This window comes from Aythya ferina (genome assembly GCF_964211825.1).
Source record: "Aythya ferina genome assembly, chromosome: 1".
Lineage (NCBI taxonomy): Eukaryota > Metazoa > Chordata > Aves > Anseriformes > Anatidae > Aythya > Aythya ferina.
The window spans coordinates 166683097-166694034 of NC_140296.1; the positions used below are offsets into that span (position 1 = coordinate 166683097).

General features: G+C 40.8%; 1 long non-coding RNA gene across 1 annotated transcript; it reads right to left on the reverse strand.

Annotated features, from left to right (window-relative positions):
• Positions 1-8195: 8195 nt before the first annotated feature.
• LOC311429853 lies at positions 8196-10540 on the reverse strand. The gene is made up of 2 exons (XR_014688414.1): positions 9901-10540; positions 8196-8934 (listed from the first exon to the last, which is right to left on the reverse strand). It is a non-coding gene; the product is annotated as an uncharacterized lncRNA (long non-coding RNA).
• Between the last annotated feature and the right edge of the window lie 398 nt (positions 10541-10938).

Consider the following 10938-nt stretch of genomic DNA (forward strand, 5'->3'; position numbering starts at 1 on the left):
AAATAGGTGCCTTCAGGGCAAAACATGGACATTTTAACAAGCTACATATGCTAGTAATAACATTCAGATGGGAAATATTCATTCAATTTCCAAATCATGTTCAAGTAAGTAAAAAAATTGTGAAGGTTTTTAATAAGAAAAAGCCACCCATAAGTAGAAATGAGAACTCTCACCCAAGAGCTCCTTTACCATCTCAGTGTGTTGGGGCCACTGTCACCCACAGTCACTGTGCTTGGCCGCTCTCCATCACAGATGTCTTCCCCTCACTCACAAGCTCTTTTCCTCCCAAACCCTAAGGATTTCTGCTTAACCCTCTTTTTTTTTTTTTTTTTTTTTTTTTTCCTACACTCTTTCTGCCTCAGGCTGTATCATCCTATATTGCTCCCCCTCTGAGGCTGAGCATTTTTAAGTCCTTCCTTCACCTGGTGTATTGCAACCACCCCCAACATGTAGCACAACCAATCTGTTTATTTTTGGCATGATGATAGAAATCCAAGCCAGAGCCCCAAATACTTGACAAGCAGCATGAAAATAGCTTCCCATTGCCAGCAACAGACTAAGAAGCTACTTTTTTTTTTTTTTTTTTTTTTTTCTTGAGAGCATGTTATTTATAGTAAGCAGGCAAGCACAGGCACAGGAGGGACTGAAAGTGACTCCAGGCCAAGAAGAATGATGGTGAAATCTGTCAGGATATGTGCTTGCCATCACTGCCTCTCACTGTGAAGCACAGGAAAATAGGGAATGAAGATTTCTTCCCTGATACCCTAGGCTTTCAAATAGCCTGTTCTCTACCTTGACAGGAGCTTAAAATAAACCAGGCATTTCTTTCTGCAAAGGAATCATCAGCAAAATGCTGACGCGTGTGTTTTCCTGAGGATTGGGTTCAGTGTCTTGTGCTTTTTGGCAAAAACCTTTGCAGCCTGAGATGAGTTTCCCTGCAACCTCCTAATGAGTTATAATGCCCCAGACACTGAAAGAAGCAGCAGGCAGATGGAGCTAGTGATTTATGCATAGTCAGGAACAGAAGATAAGTGAGAGTGTTTATAGGAGCCATCTGCAAGCTGGATGCGCTGATTCTACAGTCTATTCATTTTATTTGGATTTGACACCAGCAAGAGGATTCCTCACTACACAAATGGCAAGGAGCTACAGCAGAGGTGTAATGTGAGCAGCTGTAATGAAAGTTTTAAGCTGCCTGGGAAGAGCAGCTCACCTTGATCTTTTGCTGAAGAAGGAAGGTCCTGCAGGTGATAGCCCAGTGTATGACTCACAGATATGCTGCTCTTATCGGGGCAAAGCTCTGCTATGCTTGAGACACAGAGTCATAAATCCTGGCATGTTTATCCTCTGTAACTCTGGTCGAATTGCTTGACTCCCTACTTCAATATTTCCATCAATAAAAAAATAATAATAAAGATACTTTGTTCACCTCATATAGATATTGTGAGATTTTTATCTTTGTATCTTGCTTTTAACAGGCAAATGCACTCTACAGTGCAATAGACTGCACATTACTCTGAAAGCTCACTGGGACATATTTTAGGACATACGAAGCACGTGCTTGAACACTGTTTTGGTTATGCACACTAGAGATGGGTCCAAATTGTAATAGTTCAGGTATGGCTCACACTACACCTTAACACTGCTTCATGTAGATTTGGAGCATTGTCAGGTCTATCTGCTATGAACAGACTGTACATGCTTTGGTAAATATTCAATGAGAAATGAAATTAGAAAATGATGCAAACACTAGTTCTAATATAACAACATGTGGATGTATTAGAACTAGAAAGTAATCAATACGTGAGAGAGTCTGAGGGTTCACAAGTGTTTTGAGATTCTTTCTCTCTGTGAAAGCTACAGCTCTGCTTAGCAGCCAGGGAGCCTAACATGTAAGGGCTGTCTGCTGTCCTCTTTCCCTCAATGGTAACAGAAACCATGGTGAATCCACACAGGGAAAGCTGCCATAACGTTCTTCCCAAAACTAGTATCCTCATAGCTACCTTTTTACGTGACAAAAATAGAAAGGATAGAAACAGTGGAAAAAGAGAAATTCCATGGCAATTAAGTAAGTGAAACTCCCTTAAGTGGAGTGTTTTGCCTGCAACAGGACCCAAAGAAAAATCCCCAAACTCAGCCTCCCCACCTCCTGCCTGCAATTCCTGGAAGTTCAGAACTGCTGTCTTCCCACCTTTAATTAATCCCAGCAGTGGATTGGTTTTGCTGAGATTCCCAAGTGCAGTAACCTCTTCCCCCTCCCACTTGTGCAGCCCTACCCTTCTCTTTCCCCCTGTCCTGCCAGCTTTCTCTTTTCCTCTCGTTTGCTTTCAGGGCTCATTTCCACGTATTTTGTCCTGTAACTATTCATATGCCTCCCTCTGCTGTTGCTTTTCATTCTGTACTTTACAGCCATGTCATTTGTCTAAGGTGCTGCAGAGCTGCCAGGGCAGGAGGCATTCTCCTAGCTGGCAGTGTTAGGAGAGCAGGGGAAGTGCCAGGGAAGGGGTGGTCTATCTTAATCCAGCCCATGGTTATACTGCAATGATCATCCCACTGATTTAACAGAATCCTTACCCATGAAGGCAGGATCGTGTTTGTGACCACTGCAATTTACTGGAAGTAATCATCTAGGCTCAGATAGAGCAATTTTTGGTGACGAGACACGTTATTCAATGGAGCTATTTGATAAGTTAAAACCTTCACACACACACACACACACACACACACATACACACACAAAATCAGGCCATGAAATTCTGTTTTCAGCTTTCTGAATGCAGTAAGCTTGAGCCTGGACCCACTTGCAACTCAATTGGAAGGGGATGTTTCCTTTCCTTGGTATAGAAGTGTCACAGAGCAGAATTAGGCTACAAACACACACCAGAGAACACGTAAAAAAGTATCCAACCATGGAGCATTTTTTTTTTTATGTTTTCATGGCTATTGAAGACAGTTGAAACTCAGCTGACAAACACTGTGCACAGACTTGGCTTCATGAAGTTTTCGTTAACACAAGTGAGAAATGAGTGTTTTTAACATTTTTCTTGGATATAGTTGAGTTTGTTCAAAACTAGGAATAGTATGCCTGCATTGTGTGGGATTTCATAGCTCCACCTGCCTGGCAGATATTCCCAGTCTTCCTCTGCATTCTTTCCATTTATTCATCTCTCAGAAAACTTTTATTATTAGAAATTGGTTTATGTTATATTAGCAAAATGCTTGAATTCAATAAAACATGTAAGCAGATTTCAGCCTTCTTCCGTCTTAGTTTCACAGAGCTAAATTAAGATTGGTGGGTTCCTGTGTGTTTTTCTGTTTCTCGTTGGACTTCTTTGTGAAGAAACAATTAAATATTCTAAACCGTTCCAAAGATGCAAAAAAAATCATATAGGGGATACTATCAGAAATTTACAATATAGCTTGTTGTTGTTGTTGTTGTTGTTCTTACTGTGCTAGTTAGATGATTTAATTACAATTCCCACTGAATTACATTTTTTGGAAAGACCTCTATTCAAGCTAAGCAATAATTTCTATTAACAGTCTACTCACAGATTCTAATATGTTCAAAAGATTGTTTTTCACAACACCTGCTCAGTGTGCTACCTGTGGAAGAATAATTTCATTTCAGTCGGGGCTGTTACTTTCCACATTTTAATGACAGAGAAAAATTAAAGCCAGCATAACTATCACTACCAGAGAACTCACAGATTCATTTCAACAGAGAACTTGGAATTAATGGTACTCTCATGCTTCCTTTAACCTTTTTCTTGAACCCACAGGAACCACTGATAACTTTCCTGTTTTTCAAACCAGAGATTTAAGGGTAGCCTTTTACTCCTCCTTTACAGAAGTTTTATTCAGACTGTATTTTCATACTTACTAAGGTAATACTTAAGATGTATCACATTGTCCCCCTATTCAGAAAGTTCCTCACATAGAGGAAATTAATTTGACATGATTTATTCTGAATTATTAATGTCAGCTGTTGCTCATTACCCTGTTGCCTTCTAGTGCTTACAAGTAGATAATTTATTTTTGTCTATTTCTAGAAACAGCAAGTGAAGTAAGTGTAATTCCTTTGGTTGTCTTCTTCTCGCTATCTATACTTTCAAAAATGGGCACTTTGATTTCCATTTTGCACGCCTCTAGAATTTCCTCCATCCTCAATGATATAATACATTAGCTCCCGCAGTGCGATTTGAACTATGCACACACAGTTGGTGATAGCAAGGCCAATTTATCACCTCCTTCACAAATATCCCTATAGGTAAGATATGACACACAATATTGAGATGTCTGGGGCTACCCGAATTATCATTAGTTGTTCTGTAGCTATTTTCTTCTGCAAATACATAAAGGGATTGAGTCTTTTGGGCTGCAGTTCTCAGGCAAGATTCATGACAACTGGATTCACACAGATAACACCTAAAAAGAAATGACAGTTCAGATATTTTATGAGACAGAAATGCAGGACCATCCAGGCAACTTCCAACTAAATTTGTAGACTGCAAGGTTGCAGCACAGAGGGATGACAAGAAGTTTCCTATAGCTGGGGCAATGATGAGCTATACACAACGTATTTCATTTTTTTATAGCTATTAAACAGATGTCAAAATAGAGGGCATAACTCTCAGCTTATCAGCATCAGCCTGTCAAGGTCCAGATGCGAGACACTAGCCTTTAATATATTAAGAAGGTAACAAAAACATGGTGAACAATGAAAAACAGTCTTGTATAACATGGAAACTCATCGGATGATTTGCTTCTGCATAGTTTTCTACATCTCAGGCTTTCTTATGACAGCAATAAGTGTCAGATAATACAAGAGCTGTTTGGTACAAGAACTGAAATAGAGAAAAAATTGTTTGATTGCCTTTCCCTGATTAGAAAATGTTTCTGACAGGCTATGGACTGCATAATCACAATATGCATCTGCAGAGGTGGATGGAGTCTTGATTCAATGACCTATGCTAAATAAAATCCTAACAAGACCGTGAGAGATGCCTGTGTTTTGTTCTGAATTAATGAATGCTTGTCTGTGAAAGAAAAAAACAAATGTGGCAGTAGACTTTTCTCGACAAAATCCCCCAAGCACTCTGAACACGAATAAACAACTTTTGTTTTCAGTAATGATGTGGTAGGGACCAAGCATTTAGACGGTAACTGAACTCAGCTATCTACCAAGAAAATGAAGGGGCTGAGACATGACTAGCCTTGCCTAGGGTTAGGATGAGGCCTGGAAATAGAGTATGCTTTGAGAATTATGCATTAAGGACATCCAAGATAAACACAAAAGAAATACATACATTATGGGTATGTGCTGAGCTAGCAATCTAAGGTCAGGAGGGAGGCTTGTAGCAAGATAGAAAGTTGAATTGGCAATCTGCTAAGGATCAGCTGCAGTTGCTGCTTCACCTAAAGCATCAGTCTCAGCAGCCAGTCACAAGGGGACTGTATTTGTAGCTGTCATGGTCTAGCCAAATGGGATTGCTTATCCAGAAATTGTTGAAAGGTCTAGGAGAAGGAAGGGCCCACACTCACTCCAACTTACAAACACTTTTGTCCTGAGCTAGGTCACAGATGGTATTCCATCAAGTATAGTAGACATCTGATGAAAAAACAGGGGGAAAGAGTCAACCCAGGGAACAAACAAACAAGCAAACAAACAAACAACAACAAAACAAACAAACAAACAAACAAAAAACAAACAAAAAACAAAACAACAACCAAAAAAAAAAAAAACAGAATCACAGAATCACAGAATCACAGAATTTCTAGGTTGGAAGAGACCTCAAGATCATCGAGTCCAACCTCTGACCTAACGCTAACAGTCCCCACTAAACCATATCCCTAAGCTATCCCTAAACAGAAGAACACCAAGATCCTTGATAAAAATCCTGTTATTGGGGGAACAGCAGATATGATTAAATGATCCACTGATTCAATGAGGAACCAGAAAGAAGTTTCACAGCTATGGAGGTCCCTTTCTTCCCCTACAAGGAGGTAACAGACTTATGACTTTGTTTTCTCATGTTCTGTTCACTGAAGAAGAAAACACAAAGAAGCAAGGAAGAAGTTCTGGAAAAGAAGGTCCCATCTGGAGCTAAATGTGTGCATGTCTTCTATCTTTCCTTAAAGCTAGCACAAGATGGAGGAATTGTGTCAATGGTACTCCAGCAATCCCACAGATCTCTGTATAAACCGCTGCTATAAACCCTTATCAAACCATGCAAGTTTGGAGTAAGTGCTGGATTTATATTTCTCTAACATTCCAGTGACTTTGAAACAGGGTGTGGTAGGTAAATGAAGGGCTAAGTGGTAAGCTTTGGAAATGTTTTGTGAGGAAATCCAGTTGTGGTGGCCTGAACCTGATATGTGTCTAGGTCCTGGACAAGGAGAAGACTGGCACCTCAGAGAAGTCATCACAGAAAAGTCCCCTTGGTAGCAGCAGAGCTGACTTTGACCAGACTCTCCAGAGGCATACACAGCACCTGCAAGAATCCCATGCTGTCAGCATCAGCTAATTGCTGAAAAGAGCTTAGATTGATCTCATCCTTGCACTAGTCTAGTTCTGAAATGCACTTTGGTTTCCCGTGATAGCATTATAAGGAATAGAAGTTTCCGTCTCTGCAATAAGTATCTCATATTTTAAGAGATTTGTTTATTTCTCCAGCAAGGATCTTTTTTTGATTTCTCACTGCAAAACTCTTTCAGATTATAATTTTAGATGGGGTGAGGGGAGGACAATATTAATCACATAGCTATTCTTAGGCAGGGGAAGAATTATCTACGTTTCCACCTAGGAACAACTGCAATGACATGTGGTGGTGCAGATCCAGCTCCATACTCCCCAGCTGTGCAATTCAGATCTGGACTCACTAATGACTGTGTAGTCTTGGCCTGAACAAGTTCTAGTCCATGCTATTGTCGACCAGATACAGCTGTATGCTAACAAGTGCATTGGTGCTTTTTGCTACTCCCTCTCTGCTCCCCACCTCTCCTTCAAGAACCTGCTCAATAGGGAGTTCCCAAAACAAATGAACTAAAAGTTTGGAACCTGGAGAAGAGCTATCCTGATGGTGTCACTGAAGTCTGAGGCACCTGGTAGTGGCAGAGACCTTTATAATATGGAGTTAAGAAGTTCATTACTGTAAAGGATTATTCAAACCCAGGAAATGGATGGCTTTCTGTGTGAAATGTCCCTTTACATCTTACATCCTTTTTGTACCTTTAGCCATTTTGTCACAGTACCAAATACTAATACAAAAGGCTCTGAGGAAACAGGCTACAGAGGTATACAAACTAAATAGCAGGTGAAACAGGTGCCTTAGGTCTCCTTGCCGCCAAGAACTTCTTCTCAGTAGGATTACTGGATTAAAATCCTACTCATACAGCTAAATATAATCTTATCAGGCTCAGTTCATTGTGCATGACAAATGTGAGATTCTCCACATGGAAGCTGGAGGCTAGAAAAGATAATTGCACTCAGCAAGAAAATGGAAGCCACAGAGCCACGTGGAGAGAAGGAGCTTTTTTTTCCAAGACAGCAGAGGAGCTGATCCAGCAGATTTTTAAAGAGGACTTGTCAGACGAGAGCATACTGAAACCTGCAAAAATGACTAACCAGATCAGGGTTAAGAATACTTGAACACTGCGGATGCAAAAGAATAAAAATATACTGTTACTTGAAAAATGCCTTAGTTGAATACCCCCACCCCCAAATGCTATAAATAATTAAGTTCTAAATAAAAATAATATTTACTCCTAAATAACTAAATATAACACAGAAGAGCAGGACTGACATATTTCACAGAGACAAGCTCAGATCAAAAGGAAGGAGGAACATATGTAATGGCATTCTGGAGTGCCAATGCCTATGACAGAATGAGCAGTTCCAGCAGATTATAAAATGAAAATGTGATCTAACGGCAGAAAAATAAGTTGGGATTTTTACATTATTTCCATGTGTCAGTGGAGTAATTTCTGGGTTACTGTGGACAAAAGTCATTTCACAAGGATAGCAATCACAACTGCCAGCCTACTGAAGACAATGAGAATTACTGTAATGCAAATTGGAAACACATCAGTTACCTCTAACACAGCTTTTAGAAGTTGAAATGCCATCTTGTTTCTAATTTCAGTGCAGACTTCTGATCAGAAAAAAAAAAAAAAAAAAAAAAAGCTGTTATTAGTAATGTAAGTAGTTTCAAAACATTTATTCTAAAATGACTCTATGTTACCAAGCACTGTGAAAAAGATGGCACTATTAATGGTACTATTAACTTCTATCAAGAAAAATCTTCTGGGAACCAAATAATAACTCTTTTAACATTTTAATTCGAATTTTAATAATGTCGCAATGCAAATAACTTCCCCAAAACATCCCAGGGAAATGCAGCGAAGCAAGAAGAGCTCGGTGGCTGCAGAGCTGACAGCTCTCTAAGCAATGCAAAGGCTCTCCCGTAGAGGGCAACGGAGACTCTCTGAAAGTCGTTTTCGTAAGCAGGAGGCTGAAAATATTTTCAATGAACATTAAGCTAGAAGGCTTTTGCTATTCTGCCCCATCCAATCCCAGCCGCTTTTTAATTATAACCAAGGTTGTTGTTGTTTCTTTTTTAACTATAACCAAGAGAACAATTTTAACTTTTATTGTAAAAACGTGTTCAAGCTGAGAAGGAAAAAAAAAAAAAAAAAAAAAAAAAAAGCCTTAGTTCTCTTTGAGAAATGTTGGAAGCTGAAATTTCTAGGAAGAGCAATGAAGAAACAGCTGCCCTGAAAACATAAAAAATCTGTTGCTATCCCTCATATTAATGATTCATATTACAATATTTCCAGTTCATTTCCATGTGGGCTAATTTCTTCTTTTCCTCTAATGTTCAGAGCTGTCTGCACCTCCAGATGAGGCAGGAAGTTATGCTGTGTACTTCAGAGAAACTGGAATTAAAAAAAAAAAAGAGTCAGCATGCAGAAAGCTCCCTCATCAGGAATGCAGAAAACGCGCTTTACTTCAGGCTCTAGCGTTGCCTTTAGTAGTTTTTCTCTGTTTTATTTTCCCAGTAAAGCCCCATGCAGTATGTGTTACCACTCGATAATAAGATAACACTTAGCAGGATTACAATGAATTATCCTCTAGTGACTCTGCAAGTATGTTATCTGAAACCAGTGCAAATTTTCTTATCTTCTTTTCTTCACAGAACTTGTTTGTATTCTTACAGCATCTGCAGGCCATAAGCATAGCCCACAAAGATAGGCACAACCACAAAGCAAAACACTCTGCCTTTTTCATGTTCTGCTTATGTTGTAAAGCACTTTATCTTGTTTTCGGATTGCACAGCAGAGAACACACGAACTTAGGAAGGAACTATGACATGGCAGCGCTGTCCTAAGCTCCCACACTCTGGGTAGAGGCTGTTGATGCCTGAATTTGAGCATCATGTTAGCTTATAGTACGTCTCCCCAGTTTACCATTTCACTGTTTCTTTTATAAGAGTTCTGCCAGAGTAGTTGTAGGCTACTGAAAGGCTAGCTCCAACGTATTATTGCAATTTTTATTCTGCAAAGAAGAAATGGGCTAGATGACCCGTGTGTCCTGACTGCACCAGTAAGCCCTAATGGCCCTGAGCAGCCTCCACCCACACCCATGGGCCCAGGATCTCTATTTAGGCTCAGAGCTGGGCCTCCACCCTTTGTGGGAGCTGTGTTAGAGGACTGCAGTTCTGCAGATAGCTACAGCTTTGCCCATTCTTGGTCACAGAGCCCTTTGATACAGATCGCAGCGTGTGAGCTGACTTCCTCGCTGGACCTCACCTCAGTCTTACTGCTATTGTTTCATCTGGCAGTCACTGGACCTGATCCAGCTGTGGCCTAGGCATCTCGTTCCTGGCTTCGCCTTCAACCCACCTCTTCACCGTGATATTCCCTGGATGCTTGGCTGAACATGGCCACCATCTCCAGGTCTGTCTTGTCTGGGTGCTGTGAAACTGCAACCTGGCTGGTGCGGACCCTGCCCTGCCACCTCTGTTACCCCTCTACTACATGATACCCGGTCACAGGCATGCTTCACAGCAGATCTGTTACACAGGCACATGCAATGTAGGCAAATGTTTTCACCACTCAATGTATTTGTGGTGCCAGTTAAGTGTTTATTCCACCTGACAGTCCAAATGCGTGAGGAACAAACTCCCACTATTTATTAGCATTCCAAGTTCTCAAATGTGAAAATATTGTTTGTGGTTATTTTCCCCTCACCATAAGAGGTCCCTAAACAAAATGTCTGTGGTATAATCCACCATTGTGCAACCTTTGAGAACCCATGTCAGCATTTATTCGATTCAGTTTAAGCCATGTGAGCAGAGGACTGAGCTTCTCCATAAATGATTGCTGTTTTGGTGTGCTGACAGCCTCACGCTTCTATCACCGATCAAAATACAAGCACTGTAATGCTAAGAAAGCACTTTGGGAATGAGTAATAGGAGTTTACTGGTGACCTCCAGGAGAAGCAAAAAGTGCAGCATGGATTCACCTTGCGCACTTGCAAAGTGAACCGACTCCTAGCTGCCCCCCCTGCCCGGTGTCATATTCCTTGTGTCGGACACTGTGACCTGCCGTGGCTGTTCAGGACGACTTCAAGAGCACGTTTTTTCCTGGAGCTCTCAGAGTGTTACTGGGCAAATCTGGTGACAGTGGAAGTAGCTGTTAAAGAAAGGAGCTCTGCCACAAGGCAAGGTGGGAATGAGTCACGAATTGCATGCACGGCCAGAACTGCTGCCCAAAGCCATGCTCAGCCCGTTAGCCAGACCACAACCAAACTCATGAATTAAAGCTCTACAGGGAGAAAACCTGCATGGGTAACTCTTAAACGAGTGAATTATCTCGTTCCACAGCCTTCCTTTGGGGAGAAGTAGCATTTAGTTATAGAAAGCTTTGTACAAAGAAACT